The sequence below is a fragment of the Giraffa tippelskirchi genome, chromosome 1 (genome assembly GCF_054371585.1).
Source record: "Giraffa tippelskirchi isolate mGirTip1 chromosome 1, T2T-mGirTip1v1.2.pri, whole genome shotgun sequence".
Taxonomy (NCBI): Eukaryota; Metazoa; Chordata; class Mammalia; order Artiodactyla; family Giraffidae; genus Giraffa; species Giraffa tippelskirchi.
Genome location: NC_137275.1, coordinates 191,250,764 through 191,273,391, shown reverse-complemented (window position 1 = coordinate 191,273,391; position 22,628 = coordinate 191,250,764). Strand labels below are relative to the sequence as shown.

The window sequence follows — 22,628 nt, the reverse complement described above, 5'->3', positions numbered from 1 at the left end:
CTCACTATATACCAGGAAATGATGCTCCCGGTGTTTGTTGAGGGAGAAGGCAGGCATGGAGTGTTGCACAGCACTAGAGATCTGGGAGGAGGTGAGTTTTCTATTCTCTGCTGTCAGTTGCTAGCATCATCTCCCCATTTTATTTGGTCCTGAGCAGATGTCTAAAAGTGATGGGAGAACCATGAGGTGTTTAAACACTAACTGAAATGGACCCAGAACTATTTGAATGGTGAGGAAGTTCTTGGGGACAGAAGAAATATCATCAGATAGATGAATTTTAGTTGGTAGCTTTTTAAAAATTTCTTATTTTGAAATAATTGTAGACTCATAGGAAGTTGCAAAAGTATTACAGAGTCCGAGTACCCTTGATCCATCTTCCCGTGATGCTGACATCTTGTAGTGTAATATCTAAACCAGGAAACTGACATCGGTTTACTGCTGTGAGTGGACAATGGACCTAATTCCATTTTCACCATTTTCCACAGGGATCTGTGTGTGTCTCTGTGTGTGTAGTACTATGCACTCTTATACCATGTGTATTGTGTAACTATCTCCCCAATCAAAATGCAGAACTCTTCCAGCACCATGAAAGAACTCACTTGTGTTACCTTTCATTTCTGTAACTACTGATTTGTTTTCTATCTCTACGGTTTTGTCTTGTAAGAATGTTACATATTTGGATCATACAGGAATCTTTTGGCATTGACTCTTTTTTTCACTATGTATAATGCTCTCAAGATTCATCCAGGTTGTTGTGTTTATCAACAGTCCCTTCTTTCTTATTATTGAGTAGTTTTGTATTGTGTGGGCCACCCTGGTGGCTCAGGAGTACAGAATCTGCCTGCCAATGCAGAGATGTGGGTATGATCCCTAGGTCAGGAAGATCTCCTGGAGAAGGAGGAAGGAAATGGCAACCCACTCTAGTATTCTTGCCTGGAGAATCCCATGGCCAGAGGAACCTGGTGGGCTACAGTCCATGGGGTTGCTAAGAATCAGACATGACTTAATGACTGAGCACAGACACAGATACACAGGGATGCATTCCTTCAGAAACCCTTTCCTTCTCTTTTCCAGCTTCTAGAAGCTGTTTGTTAGCTCGTTGGTCCCTACCTCCATCTTTAAAGCCAGCAGAATAACATCTTCAACACTCTCCATGTGAGCCATACTTCCGTCATCACATCACCTTCTTTGACCCAGACCCTCTTGTCTCCCTCTTATAAGACCCCATGTGATAGGCAACCAGGTAACCTAGGATCATTTGCCCATCACAAGGTCCTTAACCTAATCCCATTTGCAGAGTCTCCTTTGTCCTGTAAATCAACACATTTACAGGTTTTCAGATTAGGATTTGGCCATCTTTGGGAGGTTCTGATTATACACAGTATTAAAGCATTAAGACTCCTTTTGAACAAGAGCAAAGTATAGTCTAGAGACTGAAGAGGCAGAATTGAAAATAGTCATTTACTCTAAAAACAACTTTCACTCATGACAGAAGGGCACGCTGGTTTTAAAATTTTAGGCATAGGCAGTACAATAAAAATGACTTTCTTGAAAATTGAGGATGGGACTTCCCTGGTGATCCAGTGATTAAGACTCTGGGCTTCCACTGCAGGGGGTATGTGTTTGATCCCTGGATGGGGAAGTTCCAAGTACTGCATGGTGTGGCCAAAAAAATAAATAAATAAAAAAGAAAATCAGGGATGGTTCTGTGGGAAAACCAGCACTATTAGTGACATTGCCTCCAAGTCTAGGAAAGAAAGACCAGTGAGCACGTGACTTGGTCTGGGAAATCCTACAAGCTTGGCTGCATGACCAGGAAGTTGAACTCAGTCATCTCCTCCTTCATATAATAACTGTTGTCAAGCAGTCCAGCAGTATGTAAATGATTTATGGACATATAATTTATGACCTTACAACCCGTCCTTTCTGCAAAGCTGTATTTAATCCTTGGCTGTAACATAATTCTACATTGCCAATTCCCAAGCACTTTCAGTTCAGTTCAGTCGCTCAGTCGTGTCTGACTCTTTGCGACCCCATGAATTGCAGCACACCAGGCCTCTCTGTCCATCACCAGCTCCCGGAGTCTACCCAAACCCATGTCCATCAAGTCGGTGATGCCATCCAACCATCTCATCCTCTGTCGTCCTCTTCTCCTCCCGCCCCCAATCCTACCCAGCATTAGGGTCTTTTCCAATGAGTCAACCCCTTGCATGAGGTGGCCAAAGTATTGGAGTTTCAGCTTCAACATCAGACCTTCCAATGAACACCCAGGATTGATCTCTTTTAGGATGGATTGATTGGATCTCCTTGCAGTCCAAGGGACTCTCAAGAGTCTTCTCCAACACCACAGGTCAAAAGCATCAATTCTGCGGCGCTCAGCTTTCTTCACCGTCCAACTCTCACATCCATACGTGACCACTGGAAAAACCATAGCCTTGACTAGACGGACTTTTGTTGGCAAAGTAATGTCTCTGCTTTTAAATATGCTATCTAGGTTGGCCATAACCTTCCTTCCAAGGAGTAAGCGTCTTTTAATTTCATGGCTGCAGTCACCATCAGCAGTGATTCTGGAGCCCAAAAAAATAAAGTCTGACACTGTTTCCACTGTTTCCCCATCTATTTCCCATGGAGTGATGGGACCAGATGCCATGATCTTAGTTTTCTGAACGTTGAGCTTTAAGCCAACTTTTTCACTCTCCTCCTTCACCTTCATCAAGAGGCTCTTTAGTTCTTCTTCACTTTCTGCCATAAGGGTGGTGTCATCCGCATATCTGAGGTTATTGATATTTCTCCCGGCAATCTTGATTCCAGCTTGCGTTTCTTCCAGCCCAGCGTTTCTCATGATGTACTCTGCATATAAGTTAAATAAGCAGGGTGACAATTTACAGCCTTGACGTACTCCTTTTCCTATTTGGAACCAGTCTGTTGTTCCATGTCCAGTTCTAACTGTTGCTTCCTGACCTGCATACAGGTTTCTCAAGAGACAGGTCAGATGGTCTGGTATTCCCATCTCTTTCAGAATTTTCCACAGTTTATTGTGATCCACACAGTCAAAGGCTTTGGCATAGTCAATAAAGCAGAAATAGATGTTTTTCTGGAACTCTCTTGCTTTTTCGATGATCCAGCGGATATTGGCAATATGATCTCTGGTTCCTCTGCCTTTTCTAAAACCAGCTTGAACATCTGGAAGTTCACAATTCACGTATTGCTGAAGCCTGGCTTGGAGAATTTTGAGCATTACTTTACTAGCGTGGGAGATGAGTGCAATTGTGCGGTAGTTTGAGCATTCTTTGGCATTGCCAAGCACTTTAGATGTCACCATTTCCCTCCATTCCTCAAGTTGAATGATCTTCCCAACAGACACACACACCTGCCAGCAGATGTAACTCTGCTGTATGATCAAAGTTGGCAAGACTACGGCAGGGGGACCTCCACTGTTTTGTCTGCCTTCAACACCTCCTTTCCCTTCTTCAGAATTTCCCTAGTTCTCTTTGTGGGGAGATAGTCCTCCTTCCATGGCAACCAGCTGGTTCTAGTGGAGGCTGCCCATCATGGGAGACCATCTCCTCTTCCTGTCTGGGCCACAAGATAGGATGCAGGAAACCCTCACTGGGGCAAAATGGCACCCTCCCTGTTGGTCAGGAGGTTCAGTTCAGTTCAGTTCAGTCGCTCAGTCGTATCTGACTCTTTGCGACCCCAGGGACTGCAGCATGCCAGGCCACCCTGTCCATCACCAACTCCTGGAGTTTACCCAAACTCATGTCCATTGAGTTGGTGATGCCATCCAACCATCTCATCCTCTGTCATCCCCCTTCTCCTCCTGCCTTCAATCTTTCCCAGCATCAGGGTCTTTTCAAATGAGTCAGTGGCCCAGAAATGGACATGTGATCTTAGCCAGACCAATCATAGTTTTCTTTGGCATTTTTCAAACTTTGGCTTAGGGAGTAAGGATTTCCCTTGTGGGTGAGAAGGCTGTGAATGAGAACTTGACATAATTAGTGGCAATGCCCCTGGCTTTTGGAGAAGTTGTTCCAAAAGAATGAAGCCAACATGCGATGAGAACCAGACAGGCAGACGGGCAGAGCCAGGGGCCCCTGGCCATGTCTAAATGCGTAGTTTGAGTTGACCCTGAGCTCAGTTGCTTCCTGAATCTTCCCCTAGTTTGGATATGTGATCCTGCAAATCCTGTCTTTGGACCAGCATCTTTGGGGTTTGTGTCATCTGCATCTACAAGGCTATTGACTGTGACAGTGACAGGTGTGGGATGCCTTCCTTTTCTTGCTCTATCCTCAACAGCAGGTTCTTTTCTGTGGATGCTTTCTTAGTCCTGCTTTTGGGAAACTTATTCCAAAGCCACCCTTTGAAGGTCTATGTGACTGATGATGTTTCATGAGTAGGCACTTGCAGGCTAGTCATCCTCAAGCAGATGAATAGTGGGAGATCACACCTTCAAAGCAGAATCACCTAAGAACAATCTTGTGGCCAAAGTGCCTCTTTTACTTGAGCTTTGGTCTTGGTGTAAGCTGCCATTACAGGGTACACGTGGAGATTGTGTTGTGGTAACCAAAGCATGAGTGCGTGTGTGTGTGTGTGTGAGAGAGGTTGTGAATGTATGAATGAATGCATTAGGGGCTTTCCTTATTCATATTCACACGGCTTCCCAGGTGGCCACAGTGGTAAAGAATCTGCCTGCCAATGTAAGAGATGCAAGAGACATGGGTTTGAGCCCTGGGTCGAGAAGATCCCCTGGAGAAGGAAATGGCAACCCACTCCAGTATTGCTTCATGGAAAATCCCATGAACAGAGGAGCCTGGAAGGGTACAGTCCATGGAGTCTCAAAGAGTCAGACACCAATGAGCGACTAAACAGCAACAAGAACAATTCATAGGTCAACATGTACAATTAGTCCAAGCTGGGCCCTTCCTTCCTTGGACTTCCCTGGTGGTTCAGACGGTAAAGTGTCTGCCTACAATGCCGGAGACCAGGGTTCAATCCCTGGGTCGGGAAGATCTCCTGGAGAAGAAAATGGCAACCCACTCCAGTATTCTTGCCTGTAAAATCCCATGGATGGAGGAACCTGGTAGGCTATAGTCCATGGGGTCACAAAGAGTCGGACACGACTGAGTGTATCCCATGAAAAGAAAGGAGGGAGAAAAAACTTGACAATGGATTAGAAAGCAATGGACACTGTCTCTGAATTGTCCTAGTAAACAGTAGACTTTTTGGACAGGCAGGCCATCCCCAAATTAAGGGTGACTCACTAGCTTGGCCTGGTAGCTCTTTATCCACCCCACTGCCTTCATCTTGAACATCTGATAGAACAAACCTCCAACAGGAACAACCCCATCCATGAAGAGCTCATGGCAAATTTATGCTCTAGACTTTTTCGATCTCTTTTGGAGTAGGATTCTGGAATGAATCCCCTTCAAGTCTGAGACTAGATGGGCAGTCCTGTGAGCATGTAGTTCTCTGCCTTGCATCTCCTTGAGGGGGGCGTGGCCCCCTCTGTCTCAGGGCAAGGAGACATGGTTCTCCTTCAATGCTTCTTGCTGCTCTTGAGATAGAAAATGCCAGGGCCCCATACCATTCCCTTGGGTTCAAAATCACGTGTCTGCCAACTAACTGAAGTTCCTCTCTTGACTCTTAGAGCCAAAACAAGTCCACAAGTGTGGGCTGGCCCTGATGACACGTCCCCTCTGCATGGTGAGGATAGTGTTCTTGCTCTAACAAGCACTGACATGAGGCAAGCTGGTTGCGAGGCTTTTCCTGTCTTTTGTTTTCCTTGCTCACAGGAACCCATGTTGACCTTGACTTGGCCTTCAGGGTATCATGCTTATGCTGCCTATGCTGGAGACTACCAATTCTGAGGAAGAGTAGGTGAGTGAGAAAAAAAGCTTTGGCACTTTGTCAGGATATGTGTAAAGTACATTTTAAAAAATGGGGTGGTAGGGGGACACCATTTGTATTAATGGGTGAGCATTTTGAAAGGTGGGAAGGGTGGGGGTCTTGGAGCTCAGAAGAACAGAAGGGGGATCAGCAAGGGAGAGGGGAGGTAACTCAATCAGGGACCCACCCCCCCACAACATGCCCCCTGAGTTATGCATGACAAGCCCTGCAAAGCAAGTGCCGAAGTCAGCTCCCAGCTTGGGGAAGCGGGGCCTGAACAGCGGACTGAGTCATACTTATTGAAGAGACCATGGGAACAAAAGGTGTCACTGGGAGCCTGTGCGGGGGCCGGCATTCATGCTGCTTTTACCACCCATTAGCAAGCGTTTCTCTTTCCTCAAGTGGACGGGCTACATGGGCTGTGGGTTAAGAAAATCAAACACAGGTTCCATTTTGCACATCCTCCTTCAGTGGGCGGGTTTAACCCCATAAACCAGGTGTGTTTGGAGAGACTGGCTTACAACTGACATTTTACTTTTAACATTCCCCAGAGAGTGAGGTGGCTTCCCTGGTGGCTCAGCAGTAAAGAATCTGCCTTCAACGCAGGAGACCCAGTTTCAATCCCTCGGTTGGGAAGATCCCCTGGAGAAGGAAATGGCAATACACTCCAGTATTCTTGCCTGGAGAATCCCATGGACAGAGGAGACTGGTGGGTTGTGGTCCATAAGGTCACAGAGTTGGAGACAACTGAGTGACTAAACAACAGCAACAAGACCAACACAGAGTGAGGCTCCGTGGTATTCAACAGACAATGTTTATAAGATGAACCTGGACGACTGGAAAATGCTGATCATTTTAGGTTTTAAAATGTGGAGTCTCATTGGAGGCATGATTCTGCTCTTATTGTAAAGGATCTTTTTGCAAACCCAGGTCTAGCCCTGGGTGGAATCCTCTGGGGACAAGCAGAGAAACAAAAGTTGACAGGGGGGCTTGGCAGGTTCTGTCCTGACACTCCTACGGGGCCTCAGGCAAATCACTTTCCTGGTTTCTCATTTTTGTATTTTTATTTGAAAAGCAAAAATTTAAAAAGTGGTGGTCACCCACATTTCCACAATTCCAAATGAAGTACTGTTTACATGTTACAGACTCTTGCCTTGTTTGTTGACCAAAAGACTGTCATAGGTGATGGCCAAGGTCTGTTCCAGCTTAACTTTCTCTAATTCTATGACTAATTATTCTACGTGTATGTGCAAAGTCGCTTCAGTTGTGTCCGACTCTGCAAGCCCACCAGGCCCACCAGGCCCACCAGGCTCCTCTGTCCATGGGATTCTCCAGTTAAGAATACTGGAGTGGGTTACCATGCCCCCCTCCTTCCTGACCCAGGGATTGAACTCACATCTCTTATGTCTCCTACATCTCCTGCATTGGCAGGCAGGTTCTTTACCACTAGCACCACCTGGGAAGCCCAATTATTACATGGGTCCAGTCATAACAGAGATCAGATCTGTCTCCCTGGCGCTTCCCCACCAAACACCTATATTTTTGAAAAGTTAGTGGTAATATGTGATTAACCATTGATACTTGTACGATACAGGACCCCTTGCAGCTTGATTACAAAGCAAGAATTCCAAACTTTTTTTGTTGACTCTTAAAAAATATCAAATTTTATTATAAAATTTTAAGTGATTTGCAAATGATTGCTAAAAAATGATACACCATGGCCTGAGATTGTTGTTTAGCAAAGCAGCTAAGTCGTGTCTGACTCTTTTGCGACCCTATGGACTGTAGCCCGCCAGGCTCCTCTGTCCATGTGATTTCCCAGGCAAGAATACAGGAGTGGGTTGCCATTTCCTTCTCCAGGAAGAATTCCCAACTTTGTAATGTGTTTATTCATCTTTCCCCTGAAGCCATGGGATTGGAGAATGGGTAAAGGCCCCGAGTGAAGTTGACCCCTCTCTCCTAAGGGCTTGGAAATAGATCTTCCGGGCAAAGCCAGAGCTTTGAGAGTTGCTTGAAGTATCCGTCTTTCCTCTTGGGATCCTCTTTGTATGAAGACGCTATGCTTGCCTGGGGAAGTCTCACTGAAGAAACTGCAAAGGCTCTGGAATGTTTGTTCATCCTTGGCCAGACTCCCAAACTCCAAGATTTTTGTTTTTGGCTACAGTGTGAGTCATGCAGGATCTTAGTTACCTGTATAGACCAGGGATAGAACCCACAGTCCCTGCAGTGGAAGCCTGGAGTCTTAACCACTGTACTGCCAGGGAAATCCTTTCAAGATTTCAGTAATATCCAAATTCTATGGTTTGGCTACACTTTTATTTTGTTAACTTCCTATAAACTACTGATGTCACAAACTTTTGTATCTCTGGCTTCAGGACTCCTGTATTTGCAAATTCAGCCTTTTCAGGTCACTATTAAACAAAGAAGCACCATCAAGTCTCCATGATACCCATTCAAACGCCTCTTCCCCAGGCACGTTCTGACTCATTTGTTTTCATTATTAAAAAGACAGAGCTCTCTATATACTTCCAAACCAGAACTAGAAGAAGCCTCTTGCTGGATAATAAATAGCCACCTTGGTCATGGGGTCCAGAGATGAGGAATCTATTCTTCTGGCCACAGGACAAATACACTCTGCAAAGAAGGATTCAGTTCTCTCCACAGAGGCTTTTGAAGGGCATTGTCATTTCTCAGTTTGCTACAGTTTTTGCATTTAAGGGGGCTTGAGGCATTTTTAAATCTAACTCTTTCATTTGACAAGGAGGGAAATGGGACCAGGTTTGTCCAAAATAATCCTGATCTCTAAAATTTGGGAAAGACTTTAAAATGTGTAAAGGATATTGATGGGCTTCCCAGATGGTGCTAGTGGTAAAGAACCTGCCAGTGCAGGAGACATAAGAGACGTGGGTTTGATCGCTGAGTGGGGAAGATCCCCTGCAGGAGGGCATGGCAACCCACTCCAGTATTCTTGCCTGAAGAATCCCATAGACAGAGGAGCCTGGTGGGCTATGGTCCATGGGGTCTCAGAGTCGGACACGAGTGAAGTGACTTAGCATGCACACAGCTCAAAGGAGACAACGTGCATTTGAATATGCATTCGAAAATTCAACTGTTCTTAGCTCCATTTTACAGGTGAACAGAGGGAACCTCAGGGCTATTGAGGCAGGACCCAAGATCAGAGGAATTGACCTGGAGACCTGGAGCGTGTCCAGCCCCTCCGGGCCCCATGTCCTGGTCACTGCACAGTGGTGCCACTTGGTAATCCAACCAGAAAACTGGTTTTCGCTTGAGAGAGAGAAGCCACCAAAGAAAGGGTAAAGAGGTAGAGATGGAAGGAGAAGGACAAAAACAGAGTTCTCCAGCTCTCTGCAATGTGTTTTTCTGGGCTCTTTCTATGTTACATTGTACGACTGTCATCATTGCCTGGTGAGGGAAATATTCCAATCCCCTTAGAAAACAAAGACTTGGAGAGGTTAAAGAAATTTGATCTAAATCAAGAATCAAGGGGGAAAAAAAGAGGATCAGGAGTTGGAATATAGGTCTTCAGACTCCAGACTCTCACCTTTTCTACTGTTTCATGCTACACCACATCTGTGAACTCCAGCTCACAAAGATCCGGTTCTGATCAGGACACCAACAGCAGGTATGAGGAGGACTTCAGTCCACTGAGTGGTGTCTGGACTAGTGGCCTGCGGCTGGAATGTAAAGAATATACAGGAATACAGGAAATGGTGGGGGGCAGGGTAAGGTGGGGGGAATTGCTGATCTGAGGAAGTGGGGGCTGTCTGGTCACAGGAGGTGCATCTGAAACGCAGAAGAACCAGGGACTGGAAGAACAGAGGGCTGCAAGGGGGTGAGGTGGGGAAAGGGCATTGCCAGCACATTGAAGAACAACCTCTAAATGGAAGAAAGTGAGGGGAACTGCAGCAGCTGGGGGTGGGGGGATGAGGGCCTGGAGCAGGGCAGGGCTGTGTGGGAGCAGAGAGGATCTGCAAGCTGCCCTGTCTGCATCACAGGCATCCTGAGAACAAGTGCAAGCAGAGAGATCCGGCCCTTCAAGAACCACCTACCCAGCCGCCCCCACAAAGACATTACCCAATGCCAAGTAAGAGTGAAACGGCAACCAATTTAGGGCTCCCGGGGGATGAGCCAATATCTCTGGAGCATGATGCTGGCCACCTCTGACAGTTACCTTCCTCTTGTTGCATGGAGAAAAACCAGGGAACTGTTTGTATTGTCTGCAGTGCTCCATGGACAGTGCGCGGAGGTGTGATCACACTTGCTCTGCTCGTTGCTAAGCAACAGCATTAAGATGATATGCCAGGCTGAAGCTCTGGGAGGTGTGTGTTGGAGGGTGTGCATGCTGGGGAAGAGTTGCAGAGTGGAGTGGAAAGAGAAATAGGCTCTATGGATTTCATTTTAACTCAGGTATCTCAACAGGTGAAGCCTGGGAGAGCCTGGTCTTGTGGAGGGAACATGGAGGAGACTGCAAGATGTTGAATTGTGAGGAACCAATGAAGAAACCTGAGTATTCACCATATGAGAAGAGGACCGAGCTCTGTTTAAGTCTGTACCTCAAGAACAATATCTCAGGGTAGACAGTTCTCAGGCATCTAGTCTCACTAGTTTTCAACTTCCAGAATATTTCAGATTTTTCCCCCTATATGCTATTCAGTTCTCATTGTGTCCAGAGATCATTTTACTTATTTGGGATCATTTTATCTGAATTAGAAGGGAAAGCTCCTTCTGTTTGTGAAGCTTGGAGCTTCTAGGTACAGGTTGCTGGTATGGAAAGCCGTGGAAGCCAGCAGAATGGACTGGTTTAGGAGAACAGGAATTCTTCATCACTGGGGGTGTCTATACAGACTGGACAACCACTTGGCATGAGAGCTTCTTTGAAGAGTGGCCTTGAAGGAGAAGCAGGGGAGACAGGGCAAGAGGCAGTAGGAAGAAAGGCAGGAGAGATGAAAGTAAAGGATGTGTTCTGAGAAGACTGGGTCAAACCAGCAAAAGGTAAGATAGAATGTAATGAGCTGAATTGTCTCCCCCCCACACACAAATTCACATGTTATTGTCCTAACCCCCAGGACTTCAGAATGTGGCTGTATTTGGAGCTACAACTTTTAATGAGGTAATTAAGGTAAAACAAGGTTATTGGGGGTGGACCCTCATCAGCATGACTCGTGTCCCTACACAAGGAGGAAATACAGACAAGGATATGAACTGAGGGAAGAACATGTGAAGACATGGAGAAGGTGGTCATCTATCAGTCAAAGGGGGAGGCCTCAGAAGAAGATAATCTTGTGAATATTTGATCTTGGGCTTTCAGTTTCCAGAACTGTGAGAGAATAAATGTTTGTTTAAGCTGCCCAGTCAGTGGTATTTGTTACGCTGCTGAGCTGAGGAATACAAGAATGATGAGAAGCAAGACTGAGAGAATGGACCAGAGAGAAACCTATGGGAGTTTCTGGGAACATGAGAGCCAGGCTGAGGAATTCAAAGGGACTATAGATGGGTTTTACTTTTTAAGTTTAATGAGGATGTTTCAAAACAGAAATCCCACCTGGACAGGGGAAAGATGGGAGCCCATAAGTGATGAAGAGGCTGGAACCAGCTAAAAGGTCCTGTTTCTCATGGAGTGTTAATGTCTATGGCTGGCTTTGGCATTTTTAAGATGGCAACAGACTCACTCATGCAGAAGTGGAGAGCCAGAAAGGCAGGGCATCTGAAAACCATGTCATGCAAGGAAGAGGTGAAACAGTTCTTTATGTGAAGCCTTCAACAAGAATCATGGGGTGGGTGGTCCCTATCTTTTAGGGCAGCCATATTGAAAAAGTCATGATCACAGCTGTTGCAGAGGGCAGTTCTAGCACTGGTGGGGGTGTGTTTCAGAGCAACTTCAGCTCAGTGAAAGGAAGAACCTTCTAGCAATGAGTTTTCCAACAACAATGAGTTCTATGGACGAGGCATTTCCCACAAGTGCTCAAGGAAAAGAAGAGTTTTCATCACGAGTTTAGATTAGACAACTTCAGCAGGCCACCTGCTCCTTCCCCAAAATAATGCTTTCATCAGCGGGGTAATCTCTGGTCCTTAGGGATGCTCTGTTCTTCTGTGCTCAGAAGAAATCCTCCATCACTTTTCTCATTACTCACAGCAGCATGGCCTGAAGAAGGCAAGGAGTTCTATAAGAATAGAGTAGAAATAAGGATCCACAGAACCTCCTTCTTGAGCTCTTTCTTCCCCATCTGCAAGTGGGAGGTGGAAACTCCATGAGGGCCAACTGCCCATGACACCAAACGTGGTCTTGAGTGACCAGACTTTCAGTTGAAACTGAAATTTCAGAATTTCATTGCATGGATTTCTAAAAGATTTGTGGAGACCTTACTGCATTCCAGACACTTGAAGCCACTAGATAGGGCTGAGAGTGGCTTGGAAAACAGGTTAGATTATTTTACAGAGTTCGCTGGAAGTAGGAAGGAGGGGAATGCCCACTGTCACCCAAGGCTGTGAGCTGGGAGACCAGTGAGCATAGGGCGGTTCACTCTGAAGATGGGCGAGAGGAACTCAGGAAGGCCCCCTCAGGAGTGGTGTGGGGGAAAGATGAGTAGAATTTCAAAGGGTGAATAAAAAGAGTGAGATGTGGGGTTGAGGAGCATTTGGGTGGACGAAACAGCGCTTCTGGCAAAAAAAGGGAAGTGAAGTGAAAGTCACTCAATTGCGTTTGACTCTTTGCAACCCCATGGACTATACTGTCCATGGAATACTGCAGGCCAGAATACTGCAGTGGGTAGCCTATCCCTTCTCCAGCAGATCTTCCCAACCTAAGAATTGAACCAGGGTCTCCTTCATTGCAGGTGGATTCTTTACCAACTGAGCTATCAGGGAATCCCCTTCTGGGTAAAAGTTGAGAGCAAATAGCACTTTGGGGGACTAGGAATTTGGACCCCTGTGATGGAGTAAGTGGGACAGGCTTAGTGCTTCCCTGAGCCTCTCCTGCTTCTCAAAATTCCATACCACAGCCTGGAGTCCTCGCTGAGACCTCCAGGGTCATGGGCTCCTGGCCCCTCCATGGCAGCTGTTTCTACATTTTCATCTGACTCACCCGCCCTGGGATGCATCAACCCTGTCTTAGGTTTGGTTCGATTTTCCAAGTCTGACTCATCCATATCTAACAGAACCTCTCTCTCTCTTGTTGACTTGTTTGATCAGGAAGTCCATGTGGGGGTTAACAGGTCTCATTGCCAGAATGTCCAGTCTGCAGTCTGCCACCCTTCACGAGCAGTAAACACCCCAACCAGGCTCAGTTTACCTTCACAGGGAGTGGGCATCTATTTCATAATCTCTATTCTCTGACTGCTCTGTCCCCAGCCATGGGCAGCTGTCCGATGTGGCCTTCTTCACCATTTCGGCTCCCCAGACATCAAGTTTGGGGTCCTGCTGGCAGGATGTGGCAACATTTTGTGTTTGTTTAAACACATGTAAAGAATATAGAGGGACTTCTCTGGTGGTCCAGTGGTTAAGAATCAGACTAGCAATGCACTGGACGAGGGTTCAATTCCTGGTCTGGGAACTAAGATTCCACATGCCGTGGAGGAACTAAGCTCACGTGCCACAAGTACTGAGCCCATAGGCCACAACTAGAGAGTCTGTGTGCTGCAAGGAAAGATCTTGCATGATGCAACAAAGATCCTGTTGGTTGTAACTAAGACCCGATACTGCTAAAGCAATCAATCAATCAATAAAAAGAATGATGAGATCTCTACTCCCTTAGGAGAGGGTAACAGAATTCCTCCAGGAATAAAGCTGTAGTTACTTAGAAATATGTCTGCTATGGTCTGAATATTTGTGTTCCTCCCAAATCCATATGTTGAAATCCTAACTCACAAGGTGATGTACTAGGAGGTGGGAGATGATGAGTTCACGAAGGTGGGGCCTTCGTGACAAGAGACCCCAGAGAGATCTCTTGCCCCTTCCACCATGTGAGGACACAGCGAGAAGACTTCTGTCTATGAACCAGAAAGCAGGTGCCCATGAGACATAGAATCTGCTAGTGCCTTAATCTTGGACTTCCGGGCAACAGAACTGTGAGAAATACATTTCTTCTACTGATAAGCCACTCAATCTATGGTATCTTGTTTTAGCTATCAAATGGACTAAGATAACACTCTACTGCATCACTGGAGTTAGAAGGTGAAGCTCAGGGAATCCCGGCAGGTATGCTTTGTTCACTGTGTTGGGAAAGAATGGAGACAATGAATGGAAGGGGTGGGGTGGGAGGAGACCAGAGAACGAAGGGAACGTTGTAGGATTTGTGTGTAGAGAACTGGGGAAGGGGGCTGAGTTCTGGGCCTTGGGGTGATGTGACAGAACAAGACCTGATGGCACAGAGGTGACCAGAGGCACAAGGAAGTGAATCTAAAACTGGCAGAGATCATGGGCAGGCATGGGCTATGGAACTAGGGTTTCTGTCAACCGTGACCAGACAGGTGAGGAGCAAGGGCCCTGGGAGACACTTCAGTTACACCTACTTCTGTCTTCCAATCATAGGTGCCATTAATAAGAGCAACTGCTCATGAATGGAGTACTTGTTACATGCCCTGCACCCAGGCTGAGTGCTTTACATACATAAACATATTATGTCTCTTTAATCTCTGTAGTATCCGTTTAAGGGAAGCACTAGCTTGATGACTGTTTGGCTGGGAGGAAAGTTGATGATTAGCGACCACATGGCTGGGGTGTAAGGAGCCACACCTTGGGCACAGGATGCAGACCACTGTTCCTTCCTGTTACCAACGGTGCTCGCTGATGGACTGTCACTGTTTGTGTGCAAGCTGGGTGAACCTCTGCCTCCTTGGGAAACTCAACTGCCCCATGTTTAAGGGAGCAATAATGTCAGACCCAAGCTTGTGCTGGGGAGCGGGTGGGGGCTGGGGAGGGGAGGATTTGGAGTGGTGGGGGGTGGTGGCACACAAATAAGGCAGCTGATATGCTTGCCATTTTCCTAAGAAGTGAAAGATGGGGTCAAGAACAGAGTCTGGGAGCCCATTCTCCAACCTGAGGCCATTTTTAACTTAGTCACAGCTCTCAGAGGAATAAAACAGAGGGGAAAGGCCAGAAGGCAGGGGACAAGGTTAATGAATAATGTACAGCTTGTAGAAGGATTACCAAGGGCACCCCCTGCAAACCGTGGTCTCCTCCTGGCTGACTTTGTCATTTGTTGTTGTTTAGTCGCTCAGTTGTGTCTGACTGTTGCGATCACATGAACTATAGCCAGCTAGGCTATAGGATTCTCCAGGTAGAATTGTCCATGGGATTCTCCAGGCAAGAATACTGGAGTGGGTTGCCTTTCCTTCTCTCCAGGGGATCTTCTCGACCCAGAGATCGAACCTGAGTCTCCTGCATTGGCAGGTGGGTTCTTTATCATTGAGTCACCTGTCATTAGACAGTCGTGAATAAACAGCAAAAGGCAGTGGTCCCAGAGACGTATGCGGGTCACCCGGGGCTTCTGTGATTCACGAGGGGGCCTCAGGGCAGGCAGACCAAACTCCCGGTGAACCTCAGCAGCTCCACTGGAAAGTAGTGAGTTCTCTTAGCGAGAACTGCAAGACAGTGTTGGAGGAAGGCAACAATGATGGGAAGGTTTTTGAGTGTTGAGAGGGCAGCGTGGGGCTTGGTTATATGTCACCTGAGAGATCTGGAAGGCATACAGGAAGGAGCAAAAAAAAAAAACACACAGAGAGAGAAGAATCAATCACAAAAAGAAATTCCTGAGGCTGCCTTGAATGCCAAAGACAGCACATTTTTTTTTTTTTTGCCTGAGAAAAACATTCTTAATACAGCTCTGGGGGTGGTAGTTCCCTGAGTGATACAGATTAGTAATCAAGTTAGTTTCAAGGCTGATGAGCCCATCGACAGTGCTGGGACCCGGCCATGTCAGCTCGCGGATGGGGTTCAGCAAATGCCTTCTCTTCACCATCACCTCAGTCTTTCAAGAACGGGGGCCTAGGGAAGGCCAAAGAAAACATGTCTCAGTTTGTTTTGGTTTCTTTCAGACACTCAGTGTGATTCAGCAAACACAGATTGAGTTAGTCCTCTACAGACCCACGGAGGGGCACATGGGCACCATGCCTGTGATCTCCCAGGTTTCCAGTCTAATTGGGAAAGACAGTGTTATGGACAGAGTGTTTCCTGTTATGGACAGAGAGGCCTTCCCACTGTCCCCGCCCATCCACCCCACCCCATCCTTATGTGAAAGCCCTAATGGTTCATGCAACTGTATTTAGAGATAAGGCTTTTACGGAAGTAATTAAGGATAAATAAGGTCTTGAGAGGCTTCCCAGGTGGTTCTAGTGGTAAAGAATCTGCCTGCCAATGTAAGAGACATGAGGTCGATCCCTGGGTCAGGAAGATCCCTTGAATAAGGGCATGGCAACGCACTCCGGTATTCTTGCCTAGAGAATCCCATGGACAAAGGAGCCTGGTGGGCTGCAGTCCACGGGGTCACAAAGAGTGGGATGTGACTGAAGCAACCTAGCACATACGCAGGAGGTTGTAAGGGTGGGCCCCGATTGGATGGAATTAATGTCTTTATAAGAAGAGGAAGAGAGACCGGAGAGTGCTCTCCTCCCTCCCTCTCTCTTTCTCCCTCTTCCTCTCTCTCCCTCTTTCTTATACACACACACCCACCAAAGATAAAGCAAGAAAGGACACACAAGAAGGTGGCCATCTCCAAGGCAGGAAGACAGTCCTCACCAGAAACCAACTGTGCTGACAGCCTGACCTCAGCCTCCCAGCCTCTAGACCCATGAGAAGATAAAGGACTGCTGTTTAAACCACTCAGTTGAGTTTGTTATGGCCACCCGCACTGACTCAGACAGAGGGCACACACATAATAAATGACAAAACAAGGTGGGAAGAAAGTGCTAGCAGAGTCAGGAAGAGGGTGTTGGGAATAGAGAGGATGGTGAGCTGAAGCCAGGTGGGGGCTGTGGACAGGAAAGGCGACATGTCAAAGTCTGTGGAGACGCAGTAGGTATTTCAACCTTGGTGGGCATCAGAACCATTTGGGGAGCATTAAGGACAAAACAGAGCAAAACCAAAAGAGGGAAGATATGTCTGTGTGGGTCTGACTGCAGACAGACACAGGGGTTCCAGGGGAGCTCTAAGACACACCCCAAGTAGCAGAGTGGTCACAACACACAGAGTGGTCTTCAGGCTAGCAGCACCACCATCACTTCTAAATCTGTCAGAAATGCAGAGGGAGTTGGAGCCCAGTTGTTTGTGCTTTTGAAAGCTCTCCAGCTGATTCTGAGGTTGATCAGCACCACTGTCTGCTCCGCTGGAGGACCTAGGTTGCTTCCGCCCTGAAAGTTCTCCGAGGTACACGTGTCCCAGGGTCAGGAAGTCCTCTGCCCACTTGTCTCTTTCAGCAGCTGGTGAGATTTTTCACATCCTGCTTTATCTGAACTCCTCTGATGTCCCTCATTTTCACCAGTATTGGAACCCATCTCTAAATAAAGCACTTTTGCCTCTGCTCTCTTCCCTAAAACCTCCTCTGTCTGTACAAGCGTTTACTGAGCACGAGTTTTGTAGCCTGACATTTGCTGGAATAGTGTCGGGAGACACAGGGGCAGGAGGTGAGGTCTCCGCCTCCCCCCATTCCATTGAACAAGGCGTGTACTTGTGAAAAAATAATTTTATCTCAAGATAACATGTGCCTGGCATAAGTGGAGGGTACAGCCAAGAGCTGGAAGGAGGGGGGCCCGGGGGAGGCAGAGTGTGAGCTTCTATCCTGTGACAAATCCCTCTGCCCACCCCACCCCCCCAGAGTCTTCCGGTCCTGAATATCCTATGTGTGCGAGCATGCTCAATCTCTTCAAGTCATGTCTGACTCTTTGCGACCCTATTGATGGTAGCCCACCAGGCTCCTCTGTCCATGGGATTCAATCTCCAGGCAAGAATACTGGAGTGGCTTGCCATTTCCTCCTCCAGGGGACCTTCCTAATCCAGGGATCAAACCTGCGTCTCTTATGTCTCTTGCATTGGCAGGCAGGTTTTTTTTTTACCACTAGCGCCACCTGGGAAGCCCTGAATATACTATACATCCCATAATACCTGTGGGACTCCCTATTCCAACTGGAGGAGCCAGCAAGGATGTTGGGTGTCCCCCTTGCTTTGTAGCAGGCATCCTCTCCTAGATTCCCCGTTCCTACAGCTTGAGTCTCACCCACTGCACCTGCCCACTGAAGGCAGGCTGGTTCCCCTTCCCCTGGCCAAGCCCCTCTCTGTCCACTCAGCCCCCTCCTCACTGCATGAGGATGGATGTCCAGGTGAAGGAAAAGAGGAGCAGGCTCTTTCTCAGAGGCAGCCCTGTGGGCCAGCCCTCACCACCACCGTCTCTGGCCAGCCAGTGGTGTGGGGAGCTGCGACACCCAAGCTGACGATGGGAACTCCGGGCCATTGGCATGGCGCTGCTGCCAGCTATGGTAATGCCCCAGAAATGCCTGTCTACAGTTCTCTGAGCCAATCCTTGTCTGCAGTTGGCGCAAGAGCCACTCTGATCTGGGGCCAGAGTCCTCTTTCCCAAAACAAAAATCTGGCTCGCTTCCTTGCTGGAAAACTCCTATGGCTACACATCCTATAGACACACTCTCCTATCTCTCTTGTTGCTTCTTGTTGCTGGAGAACAAAGTCCAGTGCCAAGCGAGCATTATAAAGTGCCTCTCTGTATCCCTCCAGCTTTATTCTCACTGCTGTCCAGCCAGCTCCAGCCTCCCTGAGCTGTTCACAGCTTCCCAGACCATCCATACTCTTTGATGTCTTGTCTTTAAATTTGCTGTGGTCTCTGCCTGGTGGGGAAGCCTCCCTGCCCTTTCTCTGCCTGGTACACTCCTATCCATTCTTCAAAACCCTTCCTAGCATCACCTCAACAGTATAGCATTGTTAGCCTTCCCCAATAACGTGGGTGGCTCTGGGCTTTGTGTATCTACAGCGTTTGGCCATCATCTTGCAGCCCATCTGGTTTTACTGCGGCTCTTGCATGGTTCTTTCATCTTGAGGATGCTCTCTTGTGCACCCTTGTAACCCTGGCATCTTGCCTATCACCTGGCCCAAGGCTGGTACTGAGTGATGAGGAGCTGGGCTTCAGATTCACCACATAACACTCCCACTGATCTCACATCTTTAAAGAGGGAAACAGCACTTCAAGGAGGAAGAATACAGACTCTCCTTCCTTGCAGAGGTTTAACATCAAGATAAACAATCACATGGGGAGTGGGAGAAGGGAAGAGAGCTTAGACTCAGTCCCACCTCAGCAAAGAAGTAAGGATTAGCTGCCACTGGAGGATGCTGGGACCCTGCCTAGGAATGGACTAAGTGGTGGAGGGACTTCCCTGGGAGTCCAGTGGTTAAAACTTCACTTTCCAATGCAGGGGTTACAGGTTCGATCCCTGGTTAGGGAACTAAGATCCCACGTGGCAAAAAAAAAAACAACAAAGGCCATAAACCAGAAGCAATATTGTAACACATTCAATAAGGACTTTAAAAATAAAAAAATATACCTTTAAAAGAAAATAAAGTGGTGGGAAGGGACCTAGTCTTTGCCTGATTTACCAGAAGTGCCCCCCATTTCCCTTAGGACCACCATCTGTAAAGGAAGGAGGAACCAGGTCCCATCAACACTTCCCGTCATCACCCTTGTTCTCCGATCCCAATTCCAACCACACACACTCCAGCAGAACTACAGTCCTGCTGGGTCCAGGATCCCTGAGCTGTTCACAGCCTCCCAAACTGGCCACGCTGTGGCTGTCCCTCTTTGGCTGCTGTGAAGGTCTTTCTAAAGAGCAGTCTCATCCATCACTGATTTCCTCTCTGGGGTCCGGGCCTCTAAAAGCCACCCCTCAAGCTTCCATCCCTGTCTGTCACTTCTTCACACGTCTGGCCACAGCTTCCACTCTGGTCCTCCTGTCAGTCAATCTTCCTCTTTCCCTCCCTCACTCTTATAGCAAACCTGGGCATCCCAGGTGGCACAGTAGCAAAGAATCTGCCTGCAATGCAGGAGATATGGGTTCAATTCCTGGGTCAGGAAGATCACCTGGATAAGGAAATGACAACCTATACCAGTATTCTTGCCTGGAGAATCCCATGGACAGCGGAGCCTGGTGGGCTACAGCCCCTGGAGTCAAAAGAGTCAGACACAACTGAGCAGCAGCAGCAGCAGCAATACTCCAACCCCAGGAGGGCTATATGCTCCAGCTCACATGTGTCTTAAGAGAAGACCAGAAGGGAAGTATGGAAGGGGCAGCCTCTCTCTGAGGAGCCTGCTGGTGAATCACCAGGGAATGTGGTTTGTGAGATGGTCAGACCATCCCACCCCCGAGAAGCAAGGGAGAGAAGCCTCCAGGGCTAGACACCCCAAGTCCTCACGCTAGTAGGAAGACTAGTGGTGGATTTGGAGCCTGATCAGGGCAAACCCAAGAAAATCCTTGTACCACGTCACATCCCTAAAGGTCCTGCTCCACCAATGCGTAGCCCTCAACCATGCAGTCCTGTTACATGGTCTTTGGTTTTTCAACCGCTTTCAGAAACCAGGCCGACTTTGGTTCTCCCATTTAAAGAAGGTGAGAAAGACTATCAGACAACAAAAAATCTAGTGTCTTGTTTCCAACTTGGAACTACAAGTTTTCAAAAAAAATTAATAATTTATATATGATGCTATAGAGTATATATGAAAGACCAGTTCTGGTTTTCGCCATGAGAATAAAGAAATGAAAGGGGCCAGATTGGTGTGGCTGCTTGATTGACTACTCACCAGCTTGCATTCCTTCCTTTGTTCATTCATTCATTCCTAAAGTTATTTGTCCATCCATCCATCCATTCGGTCATCATCTATTTTTAAATATCATGTGTGCTCTTTCCTTCCCCAAAGTATCTGTCAGAAAACAAGAAGTTTGTATTCTAGTCCTTACAGACTCTTTCATTTTATGGTCTGCTTTCACAATCACCCTATTTTGAACAAGCTGGGAAAACATATTAGTTTGACGCCACTACAATAAATGTTAATTTGGGCTATTTACAAAGGTCACCTGATAACACTGTTTTAGAAAAGAAGTACAGGACTATAATATAGATTTCACTTACAGTATGTTTTTAATGTTTTATCTCCATATTATAGTACTATAATATAGATTCAGAACCTTTGTTTGGGGGTACAGCCTCATAATTACAAGTGCTGAATTTTGTAAAAGACCATTTTTCAAAAAGCAATGCACTAAGTAGTTATGCTCTAGACATCGAAAAGAAATATCTTCTACAGGGTTTGATTAAACATTTTTCCAAAGTGCTGTATGAATGGTCAATAAACACATGAAAAGATGCTCAACATCAACATCAATCATTAGGGAAATGCAAATGAAAACCATGACAGAGTACCACTTCATGGCTTCTAGGTTGCCTAAAATCAAAATTACGGACAATAACAAGAGTTCCATGAATGGAAGCCATCACACATTGCTGATGGGAGTATAAAATGGTGCAGCTGCTGTTGAAAGCAGTTTGGCCATTATTCAAAATGGTAAATGTAGTTATCACATGACCCAGTAATTCTACTTCTGGGTTTATAACTAAGAGAAATGAAAATGTAAGTCTATGCAAAAACTTGTACATGAATGTTCCCAGCAACATTTCTCATAATGCTGAACAAGTAGAAACAACTCAAACGTTCATTAACTGATGAACGGTTAACTAAAATGTGGAAGATACAAATAATGGACTATTAACTGAAAATATAAAGGAATGAAGGACGAATACACACTACAGCATGGATAAACTTTAACATTACTGTAAGTGAAAGAAGCCAGTCACAAAAAGACCTACGATGTTATATGATTCCATTTATATGAAATGTCCAGAATAAACAAATCTATAAAAACAGAAAGTAGATTAGTGGTTGCCAGGGACTGGGAGGAGGGGAGAATGACGAGTGACCACTGACAGGATGAGGTTTCTTAGAGAGTGATACAAATGTCATACAATTAGACAGCTATGACGGCTACACAACTCTGTAGATCCAAAATTCATCAGATTGTCTATTTTAAAAGGATGAATTTTATAGCATATGAGTTCTATCTCCAAAAGGCTGTTACTAAAAAACATACAAACATCTTCTGTGTTTATAAGAAATAGCCAGCTCTCTTTAGACTGTTGGGATGGTGATAAAGGCCACAACACAGAGAGCTGATTCAAAAAGTGAAGAGAAGGACACTGGTGTCAAGATGTGAGTGAAATGTTGACTGTTTTGTAAACAGGGAGAGTTGGGGAAAAGCCATACTTTAAATGTAATATATTATTTTATATAAATAGCAAGTGCTTTAAAATGTGTGTCTCTAAAATTATACATTAAATATTTTGAAACGTTTGTGTGGCTCCTCTGTCCATGGGATTCTCTAGACAAGAATACTGGATTGTGTTGCCTTTTCTTCCTTCAGGGATTTGACTCAGGGTTTGACCCAGGGATCAAACCCGCATCTCCTGCATTGGCAGTCGGATTCTTTACCACTGAGACACTTGGGAAGCCCATTTTGAAATGTTTACATATTTACATTAGCTTTGCTGTACACAACCCTCCTTATTGAGAGACACATGTGCCCAGGCATGAAACATGTATGTATCAAATGCCAACTGTGTATCAAACACCACCTGTCCATCTAACTCTCAGTACAAACGCTGAGACCTGTGTTCTGACG

At 46.4% G+C, this 22,628-nt stretch overlaps 1 protein-coding gene across 20 annotated transcripts in view; it reads right to left on the bottom strand.

Annotated features, from left to right (window-relative positions):
* Positions 1–22,628, bottom strand: part of PTK2B (protein tyrosine kinase 2 beta) — a 151,428-nt gene that overhangs the window by 100,439 nt on the left and 28,361 nt on the right. For 8 of the 20 annotated variants that reach the window (XM_081517967.1, XM_081517960.1, XM_081517988.1 and 5 more), the window contains one exon: positions 20,696–20,815. The exons of 11 other annotated variants lie outside the window; for them this stretch is intronic. The gene's annotated coding sequence lies outside the window, so the exon portion shown is untranslated. Of the gene's footprint in view, positions 1–9,448; positions 9,582–20,695; positions 20,816–22,628 lie in introns of all 20 variants that reach the window. One more of the 20 variants, XM_081517863.1, reaches the window with a different exon arrangement.